Raw genomic sequence first — 8,971 nt, forward strand, 5'->3', positions numbered from 1 at the left:
TTTACCTTAAGGATGCATTTGGATGATAAAAAAGTACGTCATGCCGATTGTTTATCACCCAGTATTTCATTTGGTCGGGGTCCTGTGAAATTTCCGGCAACATTCACACTTAAACCTTATAGTTGGACGTCTGATGTCATCAATATCAAAATGGTAAAAGATTAGAAATAAGAATGAAAAAACGATTATTTGAACTATGCAGTAAGTTGTGGCACAATTTCATTTATACATCATGTACAAACGTTACATCCAAGTATGATATACAATCTTTTATTACCTAAAACTAGCATCAGCTCAATTGAAAAATGTCGTAAACTAGTTAAGACATAGCCACTTCGTAACCATCAACCACTTCGTAGAGTGTCGTCTTTATTCTTTCCATCCTAGAACATCAGTTGAAGCAGCTCCTGTATGAAACATGCGTTTTTTTCTGGGTTAGGGAAGAGGGTTGTGCATATATTGTGATCAATATATAATCAATAAAAAAAATTTAATCAGCGAGCTATATATTGACGTGTTATCTATACTGTGAATTTTTTAATATACCATATATTAAGACTATGATACAAATTAGGACCGAAAGATACCAGAGTGACAGTCAAACTCGCAGATCGAGAATAAACTGACAACGCCAAGGCTACAAAATAAAACTACCAACAGACAAATAATAGTACATACAAAATGGGGGTGATCTCAGGTGCTACGGGTGGGTACTGTTGACGATTATTAGTTAAATCATATTCACAATTGCAAATGTGGAGCAGGATCTGCTTACCCTTCCGGAGTACCTGAGATCACCCTTAGTTTTTGGTGGTGTTCTTGTTGTTTATTCTTTGGTTTTTTTATGTTGTGTCATGTGTACTATTGTTTGTCTGTTTGTCTTTTTTCAGTTTTAGTTATGGCGTTGTCAGTTTATTTTAGATTTCTGAGTTTGACTGTCCCTTTGGTATCTTTTGTCACTCTTTTAAAAATGGAAAAAAAAAATTTCAACTATTAGATATTCAGTATACATAAACTTGTAACAGCAGCGAGTCTTTAAGTAAAGAACTAAAATGTTGAAACCTTTGATAAAATAATTTTGCGTTATAGGATTCATCTCCTTGTGTTTCTTTATATTAAAATATATGCACAATCTTTGTGATATTGAGTCAAATGTTAATAACAGTTTGTAATGACCAGCTTGATAACTTTCCTCTTTTCACATTATCTTGCACTTGTTATCGCGATATTTGAAAAAATTACATTTGCAGAAATTCGGGCAAATATTTGCATTTATACTTTTGTTATACTTGAATTCGAAACCACGTCCACTTGTATTTTTGTCCATCTGATGAATTAAGCCTTTTCAATTGATTTTTATAGTTCGGTCTTATGTTGTACTGTTATACCACTGTCCCAGGTTAGGGGGTGGGTTGGGATCCCGCTAACATGTTTAACCCCACCGCATTATTGATGTATGTGCCTGTCCCAAGTCAGGAGCCTGTAATTCAGTGGTTGTCGTTTGTTTATGGTTATATATTTGTTTTTCGTTCATTTTTTTACATAAATAAGGCCGTTAGTTTTCTCGTTTGAATTGTTTTACATTGTCTTATCAGGGCCTTTTATAGCTGACTATGCGGTATGGGTTTTGCTAATAGTTGCAGGCCGTATGGTGACCTATAGTTGTTAATGTCTGTGTCATTTTGGTCTTTTGTGGATAGTTGTCTCATTGGCAATCATACCACATCTTCTTTTCTTATATGAATCTAATCATCACATTTTAACTCTAAATGCTAAACTTTTCCATTCAGGCGAAGTGTACGTGATTAAACTACACAATGGATTTTTAAAACATTTTACATATGAATTCTGCTTGTAATATTACACCAGAAAATAAAATAAAAAAAAGGGGATAACCGTTTTTGTTTTTGTGATACGAGCCGTTGAAATTAATAGCATGATACGCCAAAAATACAAAGGATATATAGGGAAAATCATCAAAATTAGCAGATAATTTTACATCAAGATTTTCTATGTTGTTGGTCAACAGATTTTTTTTTTAAATTGATATACGATTTAAAAATGAAAGACGAATCCATCTGTGCAAAGAAATTCCTTAGCAACCGTGCTAGTTTTTACGCTACTCCTTGTTGAAGTTTGTTTTTTTTTGGCCGGAACATTAAAATTATCCGGCGACGTCATTGTCTACAGTAACGTCCCCACTTCTATACGTCGTAGCTCTATTATACCGTATAATGTCGTAGCAATGTCGTGCATGTATATCACCCACCTTCCTATGTATTACAAATGATGTAATTTGATAGGAAATAAACTAACTAATTTTAAAGAATATTTCTGTCGCCAAAAAATTGCAAAGTTGTAATTGAATTAACCGCAAATGAAAAAAAGTTACCGTAGATTTTATTCTTTGTTTTATATTAGAGTGGTTTCCTCACCTTTTTTAATGCTTGCATGGATTGTTAATTTTTTTATATCGTCAGCGGACGACGAGCAAATACACAGAGCTCTCACACTAGCAGGATGCAACATCCAGGATCTCTCTAGAGAAAGACTGAGAGTAGATGGTAAAGTCACAAACTGTCAAACTGGGGACAGATTAGTAATCAGTAAATTATTAGATAAACCCATACCAAGAGATCTTACAATTGGAAAATATTATGCTAAAATATTCCATCCTGGGCAACCAGAATTTAGCCATTTCAATAATAGCCCAAATTCAACAAGTTTAGATGAAAAAATATGCCATAAATGTTTGATTAAAGGACATATTATGCAACATTGCCCTAATGACTGGGTGTGCAAGTCTTGTAATAAAAGTGGTCATAGAATGATGGAATGTACAAAAGGCTTCTCTGAAAATGAGAATGTACAAGAAAATGAAGTAAATGATGAACACACACATAGCAAAGTACCAACTACACAGGTACCTATACATAGTGATGTTAGTGATAAAACTGTCAAAATGAAAAACACCAGTAAATCAGACAAAGATGGACAAACTATGAAAAACATAACAAAAACTGTAAAAATTGCTGATAGTGATGTTCAAGAAAAAACAACTAAATCTCAACAATCCATAGACAAATTTGTCAAAACACCTTCAGGGCAGATTAGGCCAGATCCAAAAGCGAGAACACCGCCAACACCACCAGAAAGAATTCATGACAAAAACAGTCACAACAGAATGCAAAAGAAACAAAATACAGGGAAAATCTAATACGAATATATTCTGATATATAATAAATGAAAACAATCATGTCAATGTAAATAATTTTATCTTATCCAAAATATAAAAATTTTAAAAATATGAAAAAAAATAAGCTCAAACTGAAAGAGTTAACATATGTACAACATATTTCAAAATCGACATACGTGTATTCACGATTTTTGAAACAATGTATTTTTTTGCTGTATGTTATATTATGTGCAAGTTGTGGAAATGAAGTAATACAAAGTGTAGTAACACGTAGTTGTGTGATGATATTAATATTATATGTAGACAGAAAAAGTGTGAACTCAATGTATAAACAACTGGTTTATGTTTACATATTATATAGGGTTTTCCCTGTACTATTTATAGAAACGAAAAGTCTAATTCAAACATTTAAAGTTCACAATAATATAGCCAAACCGGTATTTATTCCACTCAGTGAAATCGTTAAGACAGACATACTATATATAGTTTTTAAAAATACTTCTCTGTGTTCAATATTGATAATAAAAGATATATATAATTCCTTACCTGTTGTGCAAAAACATCCATTCAACGAAAGTAATTTCCATGATTTCCGTGCAAATGTTTACACACATATTTATACCAGTTTCACAGATTGAATGTGTATAAATGAAATTTGTTTATCCAATCCAACAATTTATATTACAAGAGAACATTATAAATATCTCTGTTGGAGAAACATAGAATACAATTACACCAAAAGTGTTCAGAATAATAATCCATGGGTATCAAATGCAAACAGCATGTATGTACAATTAAGAAAAAATAAGTATGCGATCCCGCACTGTGATGTTTATAATTATTGTTATTTCTTTAAAATATGTGTGTATACCAAATTGATATATGTGTATGGAGAAAATGCATGATTTATTCAATGTTGTGGATAGAATTGTAAACTTTTTAATATGTTATTTGATAGCACAGTAAAATTGTGCAGCCTTAATGTAAATGGCATGCACTCAAGAGAGAAACGTAACAGGGTTTTGACATGGTTAAAAAATATCAATAGCCTTAATACAAGAAACTCATATAGACTTAGATATTGAAAATGAAATAAAAAATCAAACTAACTTTGATGTTTTTTGCAGTAATGGTACATCAGCAAGCAGGGGGGTCTCGATATTTATAAACAATTTATTGAAGTATCAGATTATAAATCATTTTACAGATAAAGATGGAAGGATTGTTTTATTAAATATCCAAATTAATGACACGATTTTTTCAATAGTTTGTTTATATGGACCAAACAACACAACTGCAAGAAAGTCATTTTTTAAAAAGGTGGATCTCTTTGTGAAAGAAAATGGTATTGGAATCCCAATAATTGGGGGAGACTTTAATGAAACATTAAAATATATTGATAGAATAAGTGCAAGTAGCAATCACAAAAACAATAAACCAGTATCAAGCTTGAAATCGTTGTTAAAAGATAACAATCTTATTGATATTTGGCGAGTTATGAATGAAAATATACAACAGTTTACTTGGAGGAGAAAAGATAAATCTCAGGCGAGTAGAATAGATCTAATATTGATTGATAGCAATTTAAGACCTCAGATAGATACATGTTAAATGAAACCGGCAACGATTCAGTATACTGATCATCTGAGCGTTTGTTTAACATTTAAAACGGGGGCGTCAGAAAAAGGACGTGGGTTTTGGAAACTAAATAACTCTGTCTTAGAAAATAAAGATTATCAAAGCTTAATTAACAATTTGATAACTAACTTTTTAAATCAATACCAACATAGAGATACAGACTGTCGGATTTTTTGGGATATATTAAAACTTGAAATTAAAGAAGCTACTGTAAAATATTGTAAATCAAAAACAAAAACCAAAAGAGAAGTCACACACACCTTAGAAAAAGAATTACAGGAAGAGATGGTTGAAAGAGACCAATTAAATTTATTAAACTCTAATTTGGATGATCGTATTAAACATTTGGAATCAGAATTGAATAAGATTTATGATGAGAAAGCCATTGGTGCACAAATTAGAGCCAGAGAAAAATGGGTTGAATTAGGAGAAAAAAATAATGCGTATTTTTTGGGACTTGAAAAGCAAAGGCAAATTAAGAAATCCATAAATAAGTTATTAGATGAAAAAAAACAATGTCCTAAAAGATCAAAATAAGATTTTACTTGAAATTAAAAACTACTATGAAAAATTGTTTTCATCACAAAATCCTAATGATACATTATCCCAAGAATACATTAAAAATACAAAATTAGAAAATAAATTAAATTATGAAGAAAAACTATTGTGTGATGGTTCAGTAACGCTTGAGGAGTGTTCTGAAGCGATAAAAAATATGAAATTAAACAAGTCTCCTGGACTTGACGGTCTAACCGTAGAATTTTAAAAAACGTTTTGGGAGAAGCTTAAATATCTACTTGTTAAAGTATATAATAAGGGTCATGAAGATAATTTATTGACTTACTCTCAGCGTTCTAGTGTTTTGTCGTTAATATTCAAAAAGGGGGACCCATTAAAATTAGAAAATTATAGACCAATTTCATTATTAAATGTCGATCTTAAAATCTTATCCCATGTACTAGCTCAAAGATTAAAAAAAGTTTTACCAAAACTCATAAACACAGATCAGTCTGGATACATAAAAAATAGATTCATTGGATTTAATTTAAGGCAAATACAGGACATTATAGATTATGCAGATATATATAATATAGAAGGGGCTATTGTTTTTGTCGATTTTAAAAAAGCCTTTGACACTCTTGAATGGAAATTTATGTTAGATACTTTAGATCACGTTGGATTCAATGAATCATTCAAAAATTGGGTTAAAACTTTGTATACTGATATTCAAACATGTATAATTAATAATGGGTGGATTTCAGAAATGTTTAAGAATTCAAGAGGGATTAGACAAGGTTGTCCTTTATCTGCTCTACTTTTTGTCATATCTGTTGAAATATTGGCACTGAGACTTCGAAATAACGAAGATATAAAAGGATTTCAGATAAAATTTGATAGAAAAACACATTGTATTAAAATAAGCCAATTAGCTGATGACACAACTTTATTTTTTAATGATAAAAATGATATCGATCTAGCATTGAATGAAATTGAAATCTTCGGATCTTATTCCGGATTAATTATAAATAAAAATAAAACAGAAGGGATATGGATAGGAAAACTCAAAAATAGTAAAGACAAAATAGCAAATATTAACTGGACAGATAAACCTGTAAAAGCTTTAGGGATTTATTTTGGACATAATAATGAAGAATGTGAGAAATTAAATTTTGAAAATAAAATAGATAAAATGGATAAATTATTTACACTTTGGAAAAAGCGAAATCTTACTATTTTAGGTAAAATCTTGATCATCAAATCTTTGATTATACCACTCTTTACCTTTTTAGCTAGCTCATGCGTATGTCCAGAAAAATATAAAAAAGAAATAGAAAGAAAATGTTTCAAATTTATCTGGAATGACAAACCAGATAAAGTTAAAAGAAATACGATGATTGGTAGTTATGAAAACGGGGGTTTGAATATGATTGACATTGAAAGTCACTTTGAATCACTAAAAGCATCATGGATAGGTAGAATCTTAAATACAGATAGGGCCAGATGGCAACTTATACCTTTAAATTATTTACAATGCTCAGGGAAAAATTGCCTAGCAGTTTATATGAATATGGATTATAATAAAGTTGATCAATATCTACCTAATATTCCAATATTTTATAAAAATGTATTAAAAAGCTGGATGAAATTAGGAGGAGGACAGACAGATATACCAAAAACCTTTTACGAAATCAGAAAACAAATTATTTGGGGGAATAAATACATTAAATTTAATAACAAATGTCTTTTTTTCAAAAATTGGATAAAAGGTAACTTAATTTATGTAAATGATATTTTAAATGAAAATGGTGAAATTTCACAAGACGTAATTTTGCCAAAAATTGAAAATAAATCCAACTGGATAGCGGAGTTGACATCCCTTAAAAAAGCAATTCCAAAAGATTGGTTACAATATCTTAGATCAGAGAATTCAACAAAAAGTATAGTCAATGTAAAAAGACAATGTTTGTCAATAAATGGTAAATATATTGACATTTCTCTTTTGTCAAATAAGTTATTATATAACAAATTAGTAAAGAAAATAATTGTGAAACCTATTGGTATAAATGTATGGTTAAATGTATTACCATTACAGACAGAATTTCATTTGAAACCATTGTACAACTTTATTTTTTACTATTTAGAAGAAAATAAATTGAAGATGTATCGATGGAAACTTTTACAAAGCATTTTACCTACTAAAAAGTTATTATTTAGATGGAAGGTAACAGACAATGATTTATGTAACAAATGCTTTACTGAAGAAGATTATCAACATTACTTTATGACATGTTCTTTTTTACACGATTATTGGAGAAAAATTCATAATTTATTGCAAAAAGTAAATATAGAAAAAGATTTCACATTGAGAGATATTGTTTTTGGCTATAAAATATCTGATAAATATTACTTTGGCTTTAACTTTCTTATAACTATTATTGGGTTTTGAATTTATAAATCCTACTATGTATCTGATCAGAAAATGAAAAGACTTGATGTTTTTTGTCTATTCATTAGAGAATTTACAAAACGAATGTATTATTCAAAGAAGTTAAAAGAAGATAATTTTTTAGTTAATGTTAAGAAACATTTATTAGATTGATGTTTTATTTATTAATATAATAGAATTGAAATTTATATGTATTCTTCACAAGGAGCTTGGACTTGTTGAAGACAATGTAACAAGCAACTGATGGAAATAAAGGAATTTTAAAAATAAAATTTTTTTTTTTATGAATCAAATATCGAGTTTAAATTTGTCCCTGTTAACACGGTGTCGTCAGAATGAATTGATCGGTGTTAATATTAGGATCGAGTATACACATCGTTTTTCATCTTACTTCTGCATGATTGTATTTAAAAAAGTAAACCTATTTTCAGCATATATTCATCTTCGTCATTTATGCATGGTGTTATTCTAAGGACTTGCACACAATATATTCTACATTATAAACCTATTTCATTAGTCATGTTTACATACATGCTCGTGACGCAACTCTGCAAAAAAATATTCTACCGCAGGAATTCTCAGTTTTCAAAATTCAAACTTGTCTGGGCTCTACCACTCAGGTTTTAAAAGTACCTGTTGGTATCTACCGCAGGTATTCTCATTTTTTCAAATTTATACCTGTCTGGGCTCTACCAGTCAGGTTTCTAAAATTAATTGTTCACCTGTCAGGGCTCTACGGCAGGTTCTTAAATTGCATAATTTAGACAATTTACTTTTTAATTAATTTAAATTTATTTAGAGTAGGTAGTGTTTTTAATTTGGTTATTTTTATTTGTTTTATTGTAAGGTTTAATGGGTAGCCCCCTAGAAAGCCAAATGATACATTTATTATTATTTTCATATGTTTTCAGTATAATAGATTTAGAAATGATTGTGAATATGATACTAGTATACTGTGTAGAAAATGGTGTCTTAATATATAAGTTTGTTAATAAAATTAGAATAGTTACTATAAAGTTTTGCGTATGATATCCAAGTATCCAGTACGGCAGGATATATGTTCCATCCTAGTTAAACATTTCCTTTTCTACTCTAAGTATGTATAGTAGTATAGATAAATGTGGTATGATGCAGGAGACTAGTTATTTTCTATAGGGACACACCAACTTTTCTTGTGGTATGGTAAATGA

The sequence above is a fragment of the Mytilus galloprovincialis genome, chromosome 14, assembly GCF_965363235.1.
Source record: "Mytilus galloprovincialis chromosome 14, xbMytGall1.hap1.1, whole genome shotgun sequence".
Classification (NCBI taxonomy): Eukaryota; Metazoa; Mollusca; class Bivalvia; order Mytilida; family Mytilidae; genus Mytilus; species Mytilus galloprovincialis.